Source organism: Megascapheus bottae, chromosome 35 (genome assembly GCF_031878675.1).
Source record: "Megascapheus bottae isolate mThoBot1 chromosome 35, mThoBot2.hap1, whole genome shotgun sequence".
Taxonomy (NCBI): Eukaryota; Metazoa; Chordata; class Mammalia; order Rodentia; family Geomyidae; genus Megascapheus; species Megascapheus bottae.
The window spans coordinates 202,942-218,295 of NC_143543.1; the positions used below are offsets into that span (position 1 = coordinate 202,942).

A 15,354-nucleotide genomic window follows, 5' to 3' on the forward strand; every position below is an offset into this window, starting at 1 on the left:
CTCGTCCCCAGCTCCCGCCGCCCGCCGGCCGAGTGGGGGTGGGAGGGGCGCAGGGGCGGGGCCTAGGTGAATGGACGGTTCCTGAGCCTTCCTGGAAGTGGCAAGCGTGGCGGTGCTGTCCCCTCGGCTACCCCGCCCCACACGCAGGCCCAGCGCGACCCGGGATGCAGAACCCCACCTTCTGGCTGTACACCCCGTTTCCCCCAAGTGCTTCAATTATTATTACTGTTTGTTTGTATTCCTGGGCTGGGGCTGGAGCATCCCAGGCAAGTGTTCCAGCGTGGAGCTGCACCCCCAGCCCCTGCCTACTATCTGCTTGGATTGCCTCGCTTCCTCACAGTGGACTCTCTGTCATTAAAATAGACCCATTGTTCTTTACCCTTCATGAAAAGTATCACTTTTACTTGGTGTTATTCCTCATTGAGCCCGGGGTGGATGTGAAGAAAGACTGGGTAGAGATGGTAGGACTCGGTGTTCTGTTGGTGAGCCCTGGAGATCGGGGACCGGGGTGCTTCCAGGCCATCTGGAAAACCCTGGTGGCCTGCTCTGCCTTGCGTGTGGTCCTTGACAAGTGGTGCTGGGAGAAAACAAAAACAAACAAACAAACAAAAAAACACAACAACTTCAGTGACCCCAAAGCTGGGGTGCTAGCTTCTGAGTCCAGGAAACTGCTTTCCATGGAGTGGAGAGGATGAATGGGCAGGTGTGACACTGGAAGGTCTCTGCCAGGCCGCCTGCTGCCACCCCCCCTTCTGTCCCATGCAGCTGGCCTGGGGGGAGGGGGCAGGGGAGTAAGTCTCTCACCACTGTGAGCTCTGGTGGAGGAGACCAGGCAGAGGGACGTGCTTTGTTTACTTCTGACCGTTGTATTTTGTGTTTGTTTTGTTTTCTTCTGGAAAGGCTGGTTTCTGATTAGGACTGGGGTTTCCAAGGTGAAAGCTTGTGAATGGATCAAACGACACCTTTGTGGAGACCTCTTCCATGCCTGCAGTGAGCCAGAGGGGCTTTTGTAGTTCTTTGCTCTTCCTAAGCCTCTTCCATTTCCTGGGGAAATTAGTCAGATATTCTTCCCTGTGCCCAGTGGCTGCCCAGCCCAAGGTCACCCAATCTGCCACCACCCAGTTCAAGGTCACCAGCCCCAGTTCCTGATCTGTGGGTGTTCTTTACAGTCCACCCCCCCCCCATAGTTCCTGATCCTGGGGCGTTTATCGGTAGCACCAGGATCAACTTGCTCTAGAAAATAAAGTCAGATGTTTTCTCAGACTCCTGTGCTGGTCTAAGGAAGAAGGAAGAGGTTTAAGTCACCTGTTCAGTTTTAAATTCAGCCAAGTTGCAGTGGACTTGAGTCACCAACCCTGAGTGTGCTGCCCTGGGAATCTGGGATCTAGAAAGAAGTCATATAAATAAATGTCCCTGAGCCCCTTTCCTGCCTCCTTATCAGCCCCACTTTCCTCCCTGGATGAAATCCCTTTTTTCCCTGATCAGTCCTGGGGCTGTCCCTAAGCTCCTCTTCCTAAAGGCTAGTGCTCTGCTACTTATAAGCCACAGCTCCACTGCGGGTTTTTGAGTGGTTCATTGGAGATGAGAGTGTCACCAGGACTTTTCCTCCCGGGCTTGCCTTGAACCACTATTCTCAGATGTCAGCCTCCTGAGTAGCTACTCAGAATACAGTCACCAGCACCTAGAGACTGGCTTGCTGTGGTGGTCCCTCTGCCCCAGTCTCTCCTGGAAGTTGGCACAGAGTACAGAGTACTTGCGCGTTGTCTGAATCAGGCGGGGAAGGGAGACTGCTGTCTCTGCTCTGCCGTCTCTGCTCCGGGTCCTTCTGCTGCCCTCTGGAACCCAGCGCCTTGAGGAGGGCTGGCTACCTGTCGGGGTTGGAACCCCTCCCTAGGTACCTATCTGAAGATTAGGATTTTTTTTTTTTTTTTTGGTACCAGTGTTGGATCTTGAACTCAGTCTCAGACCCTCCCTTAGCTTTTTTCTGCTCAAGGCGGGTGCTCTGCGCTTGAGGTCCAACTTTTGGCTGATTAATTGGAGATAGAGTCTCACTGACTCTCCTGCCTGGCTGGCTCTGAACCATGATCCTCAGATCTCAGCTTCCCAGGAAGCTGGGATTGCAGGCATCTGCCAGTATCTGATTTTAGCAACAGAACTTTGATTTAATATTTCGATATGTTTCTCTTGTCTCAAGAAACAACCTTGGGAATGGGCACGGGTGTGAGGGCCAGCAGGCTGGGCTCTGAAGTCTGATTTTCCTACAGTAGCATCCTAGGGTACTCAGACATTCAGTGTTGGGACAGCAAAGCACCCCATCTTCACAGCTGTGTTCCAGGCCCGGCCTGTGGGGGCTCCGGCCACCACGTCACAGTCATGGTTTGTGGAGCATCTATAAAAGGCCAAGGAAACTCGATACAATAGGCCTCAGCGCTGGCACTTCCTCGCGTGGTCATTTTAATCTCCAGCCAGCTGCTCTCAGGCCCGGGGATGTGCCAGGGAAGGTGGTGGAGGCTTCCAGCCATGCGGGTCTCAGCAGGGGTGGGGAAGAGGAGGGGTAGGAGGCAGGGATGAGGGCAGAGGGCCTGGTGGACTTGGACCAGCACCACGGTTTGCAGCATTTGTTTTTTTTTTGTTTTTTTTTTTAATTTATTGTTCACACTGGAGCATGAACTCGGCAGGGGCTCACTTGAGCCGTGTCCCCGGCACCTTTGCCTCTTCTTTTTTTGTACAGGTCCCCCAGTAGCTTTTTCTGTTGAAAGGAGGTCTCACACATTTCTTTGCCCAGGCTGGCTGGGAACCTCTGTCCTCCAAGTCTCGGCTCCCACGGGGCTGGAATGAGTAGCAGTCACCAACCTGCCCAGCTTTTTATTATTGGCTGAGGTGAGGCCTGGCCTTGAGGGTCAGTGGTCCGGATCTCAGCTTTCTGGGGTAGCCAGGGTAGCAGACAGGAACCACCTTGCCTGGCTTGCCGCAGTATTTTATTTTATTTATTTATTATTCTTTTTTTTTGGCCATCCCTGGGCTTGAGCTCAGGGCCTGAGCACTGTCCTTGGACTTTCTCAAGGCTAGAGCTCTACCACTTGAGCCTCAGCACCACTTCCGGCTTTTTGCTACGCATGTGGTACAGAGGAATCGAACCTGGGTCTTCGTGCATGCTAAGCAAGCACTCTACCACTAGGCCAAACTCCCAGCCTAGCCGCAGTATTTTTATAGTGAGGTCTGTTTCAGGCTGAAGGCACTGGTTCTTCCCCTCTGAGGAATTCTTGCCTCTCCACAAGCTGTTATCCAAGGTTAGCCAAGCCCCTTTGTTTATCAGCTAAAGCCACAGATTTGGCAGCTGATCCCAAGACTTCTGGAAGTCCCCTCCTCAGGGTAGGTGAGAGGAACATGGCAAGCCAGGAAGCAGGAAGCACCAAGAGAAGCCTTTACCCCCCAGCAAGGAGGGGCGGGGCAGGGGTGGTGGCTGGGTCATTCGGGGAGCAGACTCCCTTTATTATCCAGATTTAAGCCTTGCCCTTTACTGAGGGACCCTTGTTAGAGGGAGCCCCTGGGGGCGGGTATGCGAGTGGCATTTTTCTTAGTGAAAACCACTTTTCCAACAGCGCTGGATTTGTTTCCAAGTAGAGAACAAGTATTTGTCATTGGATGTGTGGAAGGAGTCAGTCTCTGGGTGCTGGTTGACTGGGGTTTGAGTTTTCTGGGCTGCTCACGCCAAACAGCGTCCTGTTTGAAGTGTGTTGCCATCAGACATAGTGTCTGGGGAGAGAAAAGCCACGAAATGAGTGAGAAGTTCGAATTATAGCCTATTAAAAAGCAAGCACATTTTTTATTGATGTTTCTAGCACACAGGAGCTGCCCCATAAAAGGTGCTGTGTGGGGAACCCGGGGGTGAGCCTGTGTTGGGTGTCTGTGTGCCCGTCACGCTGCCTCCAGGGAGAGATCTGCCACAGATGGGCGATTTGTGTGTGTATTTGCGGAATGGCCCTTTCCTCTGGGTGAAGATAACCTAGTCAGCAGCCCGGCGGCCCCGGGGGAGGGTCTCCGCGCACAAACAAGGGTGGACCCAAGTGCCTGGAGCCAGCTCTGCCCTGCTCTCCTCAACACCCACCTAAGAAAACTAGAAACCCCTGTGTGGGTAAATCCTGTGTCTCAACTGCACGGTGATTAGTGATTCACCAGGTTCTCTCTTCTCCTTTCCCTCCTCCTCCCTCTACTTCCTTCTTCCTCTTTTTCCTCGTCTTCCTCTTCCTCTTTTTCCTCCTCTTCCTCTTCTGAGGATTCCCTCCCCCTACGCTGCAGAGCTGTTATTGTGCTGTTGGTCTTGTATCTACAGAATGTCAGTCATTGTCCTGGTTCTGTCTGGGAGGCAGTCTCCTCCCCATTTTACCAAGGAGCGGGGAGGTTGTGGGATGGGCAGGGTGGGCAGCTGTGTGTAGGAGTCTGTTACCCACCAGACTCTGGTGAGTACACCCAGGCAGACCCTGCCGGGCCCAGGCAGCGGGGACAGTCACACGGTGCCACCAAGCCAGCGCCTGTCTAGTGATCCACCCAGGGAGAGATTGTCCAGTGGACTCCATTCTCATACTCACAACTCTGCTCAGAAAGTTTGCTCCTTTTTTCAAAAAGTTTGTTTTTATCTTCCTTCCTCCACCAGTGCCTAACAACAGTTTGGTTAAGGATGGATAGATGGATGTCTGTCTGTCTGTCTGCCTGTCTACCTTCTGGGCCTCCCTCCCAGGCCCTTTTCTGCCATCATTCATCACTCCTGCTCTGTTCCTTGTACTTGAATAATTTTCTTTTTCTGTTCAACCCACGAACATAACTTCTAAAAAGCACCTGTTGTTTGTATCTTTAGCACCGTGATTTCTGGAAGTTTACTTAAGTCTCTTCAGGCATTTGCACATTAATTTTTTTTCTTGAACATTAATGTTTTTTCTTTCTTGATGACCTGCTTATCACGGCCTTATTCTTTTAGTATACTTGAATGAAAAGAGTGTTTTGACCATCCGACTTCATCCATTTCTTCTGGTTTTGAACACTTTTGATGGAAATGTTTTTAGAGGAGATTTTGGGAAGGCTCGAGATGGTAGGCAGTTGATAGATAAAAGATTGATTATGGGTGTGTTCAAAGACTTTTAGAAAGCACAATCCAAACTTTTCTTAAGACAGATGAAGATACTGAGTCCTGTGTTATTTAAATAGTTGGACTCAGATCACATTGTTAATCATGACAAAGCCGGAGCAAGAATCAGGTGTCCTGTCCAGGGCCCCTCTCACCCCGTACAGCTGCATGGTGACACGTGGTGCATACCTGTAATGTCAGATGCCTGTGATCACCGTGTGAAGCCAGCCTGCCTAGCACATAATGTGGGCATGGAGGTACGCACCTTTAGTTCCAGCTACACAGTAGGCAGAGGGAGAAGGGTTGTCTCAGGCTGGCCTTGGCATAAACCCAAGACTGTATGTGAAAAATAAAGTAAGAAGGTCGGGGTATGACTCAGATGGTGGGTGCCTCTGTAGCAACTATCAGACCCTGTGTTCAAACCCCAGTACCCACCAACATGGAGGGGAAAAAAGCAGAGGATTCAGATGGCCTGGCCTGGACCCCTGACTTAGGGCCCCTCCTCAGGGCACCACACACACCACAGAATATCAGTGATGTTTATGTTTGCAGGCATGACTTCCAGATTGATGAGTGTTAAGACGTGAGAAGAGAGAGAGCACAGTACATTTTGGAAAGAGCTCCAACCACAGAAGGATTGGCATAAAAAGTTGCATTTTTTTTAAAGTCCATGAGGTTTATGGAAATCCACTCCCCCCTCACCGTCCACAGAAGGGGCTGAGCTATCTGCCTGCAGCCTCCCTGGCCCTTCCACTTCCTGCTGCTGAGAAATGAGGGTTCCCCTTGGGTGTGAAAGTCAGTCACAGGGAAAGGGACCTCATTTCCTGAATGACCTAGAAAGGGCATGCACCCTGCTGGTCACTGCCTGCTTTACGTTCACATTTGCACACTATTGTCCTCTGGCTCTTCCTTGTAAGTTCACTGGTGGGGGCGGGGTGTGTGGAGAATAGGGGTCCACTCAGGAGGAGAAAGGTCCATTCACTGGAGGGCACTCGGGGCAGGAGATCAGGCACAGACCCAAGAGGCCTGGAGCTTGGACTTGAACTTGTCCAGGTCACCTAACCATGAGCTTACTTACCCACCTGAAGCAGGATTGGCCCTGTGGTCTCAGAGCTGTTGACGCCAGAAATTGCCTGGCACCGTGCCTTATGCTGCTAATCAAGAAGCTCTTCTGTGTATCTCCTGCTCAGCCTGTGGACGTGGGCGCCTTGCCTGTCCTCTTGAGGACTGGGGTCAGTGTTGCCCCGCTGAACTTTCCACAGGATTCTGAGAGGCTCCTGCTTTGCCAGCTTCAGTGGCACGCAGGCCCCTGCACCAGGAGAGATGAGCCAAGGAAGCCAGTGTCTTTGAACCCAAGATGAAAGCGAAGGGAAACCCCTGTTGTCTGCGAGGGCCACACAGACCACAGCACAGATTTTGCTCAGTGCTCTGGCACTCCACTGCCTGTTCATACTATTCAACTGTCCATACAATTGTGCATTATTTGGGACTGGGCTGGGACTTGGAAAAAGGGCACGAACACCGCTGTCTGCTCTTGTTTCCAGGATCCCACGTCTGTCTGTGCGACCACAGAACAGACGCTGGGGCTTTGGGGTGGTGCATGGGAGGGTGGGGGGTGCATTTCTGGTTTTGTAAGCAGAAGGAGTGGCCCTTGGGGAGGATAATTACATGGAAGAATTCGAGAAAACTGTGTTTGTTACCTTGGGGTAATATGAGGGAGCTTTTGATTTGGGGAGAGGTTGGGGGTTCAGTAGCAGTATTCCAGTTGTTATCTGAGGACACGCCCTGAGACCTCACCTGCATACCCAGTGTCCTCTAGGATACCGCCCCTGCCCTTTTCTCACCCATGACCTGTATGGGAGAAGCAGAGAAAGAAAGGCCTGGGGGGGGGGGGAGTGCTGCTGCCCACAGGCCCCGTTCAGCTCCTTTTGCGAGGGCAGGGCTGTGACAGCCTGTGTGCGAGGTCACTGATCCTGCAAGGCCTGCGGCTCTCCTACACGAGGAAGCTGAGTATTTCCTGGAAGAAATGAGCTGCAGATAAAAATCAGCCTTGTAATTAAAAAAAAAAAATGCAAGCCCCAGAAAGCAGCCTGTTTGTCTCAGAAGTATCTCCCTGTCGGCTCCCTAGTCAGAGAGGGTCTGGAGGTGGCAGTGACAGGAAAGAAGGACGGCCGCCGTGGGGGCCTGGCGGCAGGTAAGGGCCTGGCGGAGAGTCAAGTCTGGGGAGCTGCTGCCTGATGGCTGGCACTCGGGCAGACCCACCCTGGCGTCAGACAACTAGCGCGAGGCTGTGGGTCCATCTGTTTTGCTCAGCTCTTGCCCGCGCTGGGTGAGGAGCCTGACGGAGGTGTAGGACTTCCTAGGAATCTGAACCACTTCTTTCCTCGGGCTTTGCTGTCCTGAGCCGTTCGTCTTTCTCTGCCATTTAACTGTTTTGGGCCTTCAAGTCCAATTCCTGCCAGAACAAACCATACTCCCCAGTCTCCTGAGTGTCTGTGTAGTCCAGCCGGTTATTTCCATGGCTTGATTCGTGCTCACAGGCCAGGAGCCTAGAGGGACAGAGAGAGGTAAATTCTGTGCTCCTGTTTTGGGCTGCGTTGATCCCTGCTGTATCGTCTACCCACTCGGACTTGAGGTCTGGGACATGTAAGAACAGTCTGCATCATGAGGTCTCGGCTGTGGTCTTACACCGTGAGTCGGGCCCTCCTGCCTCAGTGGCTCTTCGGGGCCCTCTGGGTAATGGCTGGGATGAGCAGGGTTCATTTACTTGACACTGTTGGATCCCCCAGTTGTTTTCCTCAGAGTCCCCGGTGTAGGTATGCCTCCTCTGTGCCCCGACTCTGAGGCCAACAGGGCCTGGTTCCGTTGAGTGCACCTAAAATCCCCTGGGAAGCTGCCAGCCTCTGCTTTGACTTTGTCCCATGTGCTTCCTTCCCGAGTCTGCTGACAGGGCTTCTGGGTGGGGAAGGAAAGTGAGTGCGCTTCCCCTGAGAACCGGAGGAACAAAGGCTCCCTTGATAGATTTCGGCCCTTCTTTCTTTGTCCGCGGCCCTGCTTTGGGCAGGGCTGTGAATTAACAGGTGAGGGTCAGCTGCTGTGCGGGAAGCCAGCACTGGAAGGCTGGAGTCATTATGCCATCTGCCTTCCCAGCATGCCCTGAGGCTTTCCCAGCACGCTCTAGGGGTGCCTTTAACTCCCACCAGGCAGGCAGGGAGATGGGCGAGGGGACCTGGGTGCTGGCTCTTGCCTTAGCTGGTGCATCCATTCACATGCCAGTCCCTTCCTGGTCCTTCGGCCTCCCGGCTGCCCATCTCTAGAAGCTGAACCTGGGCCTGTCCCCGTGGCCCCTTACCCATCTTGTAGGCCGAATGCTCTGCTGGGAGAGCGCCAAGAGTCAGTGGCTCACACCTGTTACACTCAGGAGGCAGAGCTCTGAGGATTACATCCAGAGACAGACTGACAGGGCAGTCTGTGAGCCTCTTATCTCCAGCTAACCACCACCACGCCAGAAATGGAGCTGTGGCTCAAGTGGTAGACCACTAGCCTTGCACAGAAAAGCTCAAGGATAGTGCCCGCGCCTTGCGTTCAAGCTCCAGGATTGCCCCTCCCCCCAAAAAAAAGAATAGTTGCAAATAGAGCCAGGAAAAGGGGGCCAGTGGTATAACATTGTCTTGAAATTCTCAGTGAAACAGCTGAACAGTTTCTGGGTGCAAGCAGGGGCACTGGTGTGTAGGTCTGGCCGGCCCGCCCTTGAAGAGGCCGCCTGTAAGGAAAGATGGGTGTGGATACTTGCCATTCCACTCTGGTCTTACAAGGTTGACCATGGAAGGGGATGCAGTCTTCTGCATCACCCTCAGCCCCCTGCATCACCACAGCCCCCTGTCATACCCATAGCCCTCTATAAAACCCACAGCCCCCTGCATCACCACAGCCCGCTATAATACCCACAGCCCCCTGCATCACCCACAGCCCCCCACATCACCACAGCCCACTATAATACCCACAGCCTCCTGACATACCCACAGCCCCCTGCATCACCACAGTCCTCTGCATCACCACAGCCCCCCACATCACCACAGCCCCCCATGACTGCCTTAGATCTAGGTTGTAGGGGAGAGTGTGAGCTCACCACACTGTTGTGTTTACCGGGCATGCTTCAGGACAACCCGTAGATGTGACTCTTTGAGCACACCCGTGGTGCTGTCCTGAGACACTGTGAGGGGTGGCTGGGCACAGTGCCACGTGTCGTTAGAAGGGATTCATTCACCTCACAGCCTGGGCCCCAAGTTCACCTCTGCAGCTCCTCTTGGGGTCTTTTAGATTCGACCCCTGCTATTCCAGTGGGTGGGTGGACAGGATATTGATTCTTTGCCTGGTATCTCAGGAGGCATCTCTTGAGCCATGTCACGGCCACCTCTCAGCTCGTCCTAGTTTCCCTAGGCACAATTGTTAGGCTTGAGGGAAATGCATTATTGTACATATCGAGGTACACTGAAGAGATTTCATCGTGTGTAATTCCTGGGCTAAGGAGGAAAGTTTCCTCGTGCCTTCATTGAAAGCTCACGCCTTAGACCCTGCACTGGGGATTAGACCAGGCAGATTCTGGGTAGGAGAGCTGGAGGGCAGCTGACTAGATGCCGTTCTGGGCGTCAGAACAAGATGGCATGGCTGCGCTTTCTTGGGCCCCATTCTGCTTTTATTCAAGGGTCTGTTTGTGATTGTTTGCATATGTGCACATGGATTGCATGCTCATGGGAGGACTAGTTTTAGAAATTACAGCCAAATCTGTTCTCTCGAGTAGAGGGAAGGTTTGCACAGAACACAGCCTTATTGAGTCAAGGCGGCGTTGTGTAGAGATGTAAAATGCATCTCCTTAGAGGCTGTCTTCCTGATAGACTATAAACGGATTCAACAGCCAGCTGGGGCTGTTAACAAGCTGTTTCCAGAAACGTCTCCTGGTCTGGTCTGAAAAGGCATTGTGTACATATTGCAGTGATGAAGTAGTTTGCTTGGAGAGTTGATGCTGGTCAGGCGTGTGTGTGTGTGTGTGTGTCTGTCTGTCTGTCTGTCTGTCTGTCTGTGTGTCTGTGTCTGTGTCTATGTGTCCAGTGGTGGATGGGTTGAGAACGTCCTTTGGAGTGTTGTGTACTTATTTCTGTGTTGGTGTCTGGGCTCTAGACAGGGCAGTGTGGATGCTGATCGTGTGTGTGTGTGTGTGTGTGTGTGTGTGTGTGTCTGTCTGTCTGTCTGTCTGTCTGTGTGTCTGTGTGTCTGTGTCTGTATCTGTGTCTGTGTCTATGTGTCCAGTGGTGGATGGGTTGAGAATGTCCTTTGGAGTGTTGTGTACTTGTTTCTGTTTTGGTGTCTGGGCTCTCGACCGGGCAGGGTGGATGCTGGTCGTGTGTGTGTGTGTGTGTGTGTGTGTGCGCGCGTGCGTGCGCGTGCGCGCACATACATGTGAGTATGTCCATGTGTCCAGTGGTGAGTGGATTGAGGTCCTTTGGAGTGTCGTGTACTTGTCCTGTGTTGGTGTCTGGGCTCTCCACCGGGCAGTTTTCATCTGCTTTTTAAGGTGGATTACAGGAAGGGCAACTTGGGCAGCCACAGCTTCATCAAGATTCGGAGTATCTCCTCTGACGTTCGTGGGCTCCTGTCATAGAAGGCAGGTAACTGAGTGACAGTCGGCCCTGCCTGCATCATCCAAGCAACTGTAGAATCCTCAAGTTCAGCCAGGCCAATCTTGAACTTGTTTTCTTCACGTTCAGGTGGTGATTGGCCTGGAGTGGGGAGAACTGTCTTGTTACTAGGGTGCTGTGCGTCTAACCCCTTCAGCAGATGCAGGAATAACGGGTGTCTCCCCGATCCTCAGACCTGGCGGGGCCTTTATTTCTTTATTGTCTGTCCCACATAAATCAGGGCAGGGTTACTGTACCCGGAGCCTGCAGCTCGTCTCGGTGGATGTTGCTGCGACAAGGCTCTAAACGTGAGGAAGGCGGAGAGCTCCGTCAGTCTTCAAAGGCCAACCTAAAGCCCGGGCTGGCTCCAGAGCAAGCCAGGGACAAAGGCAGTGATGACGCCCCTCTGGAGTGGTTGGCACTCACCAGCTGGCTCACCTTGATTCTTTTTTATTTGTTGGTGGTCCTGAGGTTTGAACTCACGACCAAGTGCTTGCTAGGAAAGCATGATGCTGCTTGAGCCATATCCCAGTCTGACACCTTCCCTGTGACGTCACAGGAGAGACTCTGGGGTTAGGACAAGTGAGACCTGCCACGGGAGAGGCCCGGTATCTTCCGTCCAGCTGGATGCTCTTGGGCCTTTCCACAGGCCCAGAGCTTGCTTTCTCCGGGTTCTTATTGTTGATTGCAACTAGTCCCCTGGGGGCTTCCGGCCGGAACCCAGCTGACCCTGGCAAGGGTCTTTAACCGCTCTCCCCAAACTACCCCCCTGCTTGGGGCTCTGTCTTCCAGCCCCGCGCTGCAGCTGCCCACCGTCTGCTGCCCTTGGCCTGACCCTGGCTGCTGGGTGGGTGAGGCAGAGGTCTCTGAAGGTCCTTGCCTCTCAGGTGGGCTCCCGCAGGGCTGCCCTGTGCAGTAGTCCACGAGCTGGGAGGGGTCCTGGTCCTGGTCCCTCGGAGAGCCTGAGTGAGTGTGATGTCACACTCAGGAAGCGCTGAGGTGGAGGTGCCCGCCAGGAGTGTGTCCGACTCAGACTCTTGCTCAGTGTCTCCACTGCCTTGGCTGTTGATAGCCATGTTCTTTCCCTTTCCTTACTCTTCTCCCCACCTCTCCAGACCCAGTGGTGAGGGAACACAGAGGCCCAGGGCTTGGACTCAGAGGTCCTGAGCCCCATCTCGTCCCGAAATGAATTATCCTCGGAGTTCTAGCGATAAAACGTGGAATCTCTGCTACCCTATGATAGTTTTCAAGAATTGTTTTCATCTAAAGTTGCTTAAAAGTGGTCCTTAAAACTTCATGGCTGCCCACTCCTCTCCTTTTTCTTGTTCTGGATCCTGGGGCTTGAATTTAGGGCCTGGGTGCTGTCCCTGAGCTTGTACAAGGCTAGCCTAGCTAGCACTTGAGCCACAGCTCCACTTCTGACTTTTTGTTGGAGATAAAGTCTCACAGACTTTTGATCAGGCTGGCTTTGATGTCAGCGTCTGGAGTGGCTAGGATTACAGGCGTGAGCCTCTGGTGCCTGTGGTCACTCGTGGGTCCTGATATCTACACACAGGTAATGTGCGTCTTCCTGAGGCTTCCATAACAGCCCCCCCCCCCCCCCCCGGTCCCACTCCAAATCAAACCCACCGATGGCACACAAAGGTTTGCGGGGTTCTTTTGACCCGAGGCCTACAACTGCCAGTCTACAAGCTGTGGCAGAGGGAGGAACGGGGTGGGCTTGTGCATTTCTCTTCCTTCTTTTCTTTCTTTTTTTGGCCTCTCTGTGCTGCTGCTTGTGCAAGAGGATAATTACCCACGATTCGATTCCCAGGCTCACTGCTCTTCCTCTGCCTCTATCTCCTGTGGTGCACACTTCCTTTCTTCTTCCTCTATTATTAACTTAACCATTCAGTCTCCACTCTCCCTCCTCCTCTCTTTCCAGCCCTCCACCTCTGTATTAATAACCAAATCATTGTTTCTCCTTCATCTCATTGTGCATTCATTCATAGTTTGCAAATGGGAACCCCGCCCTCTGGCCTGCCCTGCCTGGCCTCTCCCTCTCCTCAGTAAGACAAATATACTGAAATGAGCTCTTGGGCAGAGGCCTAGCTGGCTGTCCACTCTTATCCCTGCTCCCATTTCTTAGATCACCTCCTTAGATCACCTCGCTGTCCACTTTGCTCCCTTTGTGGGTTCATGGTTTTATTTAAAGGTTTGTTCTTTCTCTGGGACACTGGCACTGCTGCCCACTAGAGATTATTGTATGTCTTGGTCACCTGGATACTAGGTGGGTATGATCATGGTATTTGGTAATACGTCCTTCTGAAAGAAGACTTTTGGCGGCTTTTATTATCATAACTCAATTTGTAACCGAGGAGGAGGAGGAGGAGGAAGAGTTACGTGATTCTTATACAGTGCAAGTTGTTTCTTGGTCATCAATGTAGCTTTCCCTTGTTTGGGGTAAGAAATTCTGTTTAAGCGCCTGATTTGTTTCACATTGCGGCCTTAGAGATGAGTTTTTGCTGTAATTTAAACAACTGCTAATTAACTCCTGGTGTTAGGGCTTTCATGTTTATTTCTGTGTGGTGCTGGCCTTTTGTTCTCTCATGTTGCAGCAGAGTTCATCATGGGTACAGTTGACATGGATTTCTTTTAGCCAGAGTGTCCTGCTTACATGTTGGCAGCATGGCATTCGTCCCCGTTGCTTCTCTTTTGCCACATGACCTGCAGACGTCACACCGCTGCACTGCGGGAATGGATGGAAGGCGTGGAAAGAGGCTACTTGGGTTCTGTTGTTGCCTAGCATAGCACTTTAGAAATGGAGGCAGATACATCCCTACCCTCCAAAAAACGATGGGGGAAAGGCCACAGAGGGGCATGGAGGGTCAGTTTTGGGACCTAGGCCAGGCAGACATACTTGTTCTCTGTAAATGTACCACTTAATAACTTTAAAAGTGAGGAGATGAAATATTGTCTCATCTACCACATTTCTGAAAGCATTATGCTTTGAAAATTGCCTCTTAGGACTTTGAAATGTTCTTCTCTGTATATTGATTTATCATATGAAAACCAGAGTATTAAGGGCATGTGTGGGAATTTTGGAGGGAAAGGTGAGTGATGGGGTTAGGTGTAGCTACTGCTTTTCTTACCTGTCTTGCTGGAGTAGTAACCAAAAACAATTGCCTGGTAGCTCTTGTGATTCCCTCCTCTCTTCCCCCACCCTGCCCTGTTTTCAAGGCCGTGGGAGAGTGGGCCGGCACTGGAAGAGTCACCCCAGCGTCTAGCAATTCCAGGTCAATGAAGACTCAGACTTGAGAATCTAGTGGGTTTTGTTCCTTGGACTGAGAAGCTGGAGTTCCAGTTTGACAGCTCCTGGGTGACCGAGGCCTGGAGCATTTTAAGAGAGGCTGGCGGCGGCCGGCTGTCTTTCTGATTTCACCTCAGGGTTGGCTGTGCAGTGGTGAAGGGTTCTCACACGTGGCATCCAGTGTGCTGGCTGCCGAGTTCCTGACATTCCAAGAGTAGTCACTGGATTTCCCAGGCCTTCTGACTGTGGCCAGTGCATCAGTTTTTGACCTGGCAGTTTGTTTTAATTAAGGCTGTGTTTTCCCTTTCTTTTCTTGTTGTTGGTGGTGGAAGTGGTGATGGCGGTGGGGCTTGAGCTTGGGGCTTGGGCGCTGTCCTTGAGCTCAAGGCTGATGCTTTATCCTTTAAGCCACAGTGCCGCTTCTGGTTTTCTGGTGGTTCATTGGAGATCAGACTCTGATGGACTTTTCTGCCCGGCTGGCTTTGAACCACAATCCTTATATCTCAGCCTCCTGAGGAGCTAGGGTGACAGATGTGAACCACCACCAGCATCCAGGTTTTGTTTTGTTTTGTTTTTGCCAGTCCTGAGGCTTGAACTCCGGGCCTGGGCACTGTCCCCGAGCTTCTTTTGCTCAATAGAGCCCTACCACTTGAGCCACAGCACCACTTCTGGCCTTTTCTGAGTATGTGGTACCAGGGAATTGAACCCTGGGTGTTTGTGCATGCTAGGCAAGCACTCTATCACTATGCTCCTGCCTCCCCCTCCCCCTTTTTTTTAAGTCAAAAGTGTTTTATTCTCAGCATTGGCATATTTGGTTTTCTTAAACCCAAGTTCATAGGGCTTGGTATCTAGAAGTCTTAAGTTTCTTCTCTTCCTCAGTTGATCAGACCTCCTGCCCTTATGATTCTCCATCCCCTCCCCACACTTGACTGATCAGGCAGTAGCTGTGGGTACCCCTGGATCATACTCCAGTTCAAATCTGAAACTTTAAGGCTGAGTTGCCAAAATGGCAGATTACTTCAAATCACATATGTCTTACCAGGGAGCCGAGTGAACCTCCCTGCCATTCAGGGGTGTTGACAGGTCACAGAAAGGCCACCACCAGTCTGATTTTTTTTAATGTCCCGGAGAGTTAAGAAGTTGGGTGGCTGGTGGCTTGCACCATCTTCCTAGGTACTCGGAAGGAGGAGATCTGAGGGTCATAGTTCCAAGCCAGCTGGGGGAGGAAAGTCCTGTGAGACATTTATCTCCAGCCGGAAGTGGCCTTG

General features: G+C 52.1%; 1 protein-coding gene across 3 annotated transcripts in view; it reads left to right on the top strand.

The window, feature by feature from the left end:
* The window catches only part of Etv6 (ETS variant transcription factor 6), an 82,649-nt gene that overhangs the window by 1,288 nt on the left and 66,007 nt on the right, over window positions 1-15,354 (top strand). The window lies entirely within an intron of this gene.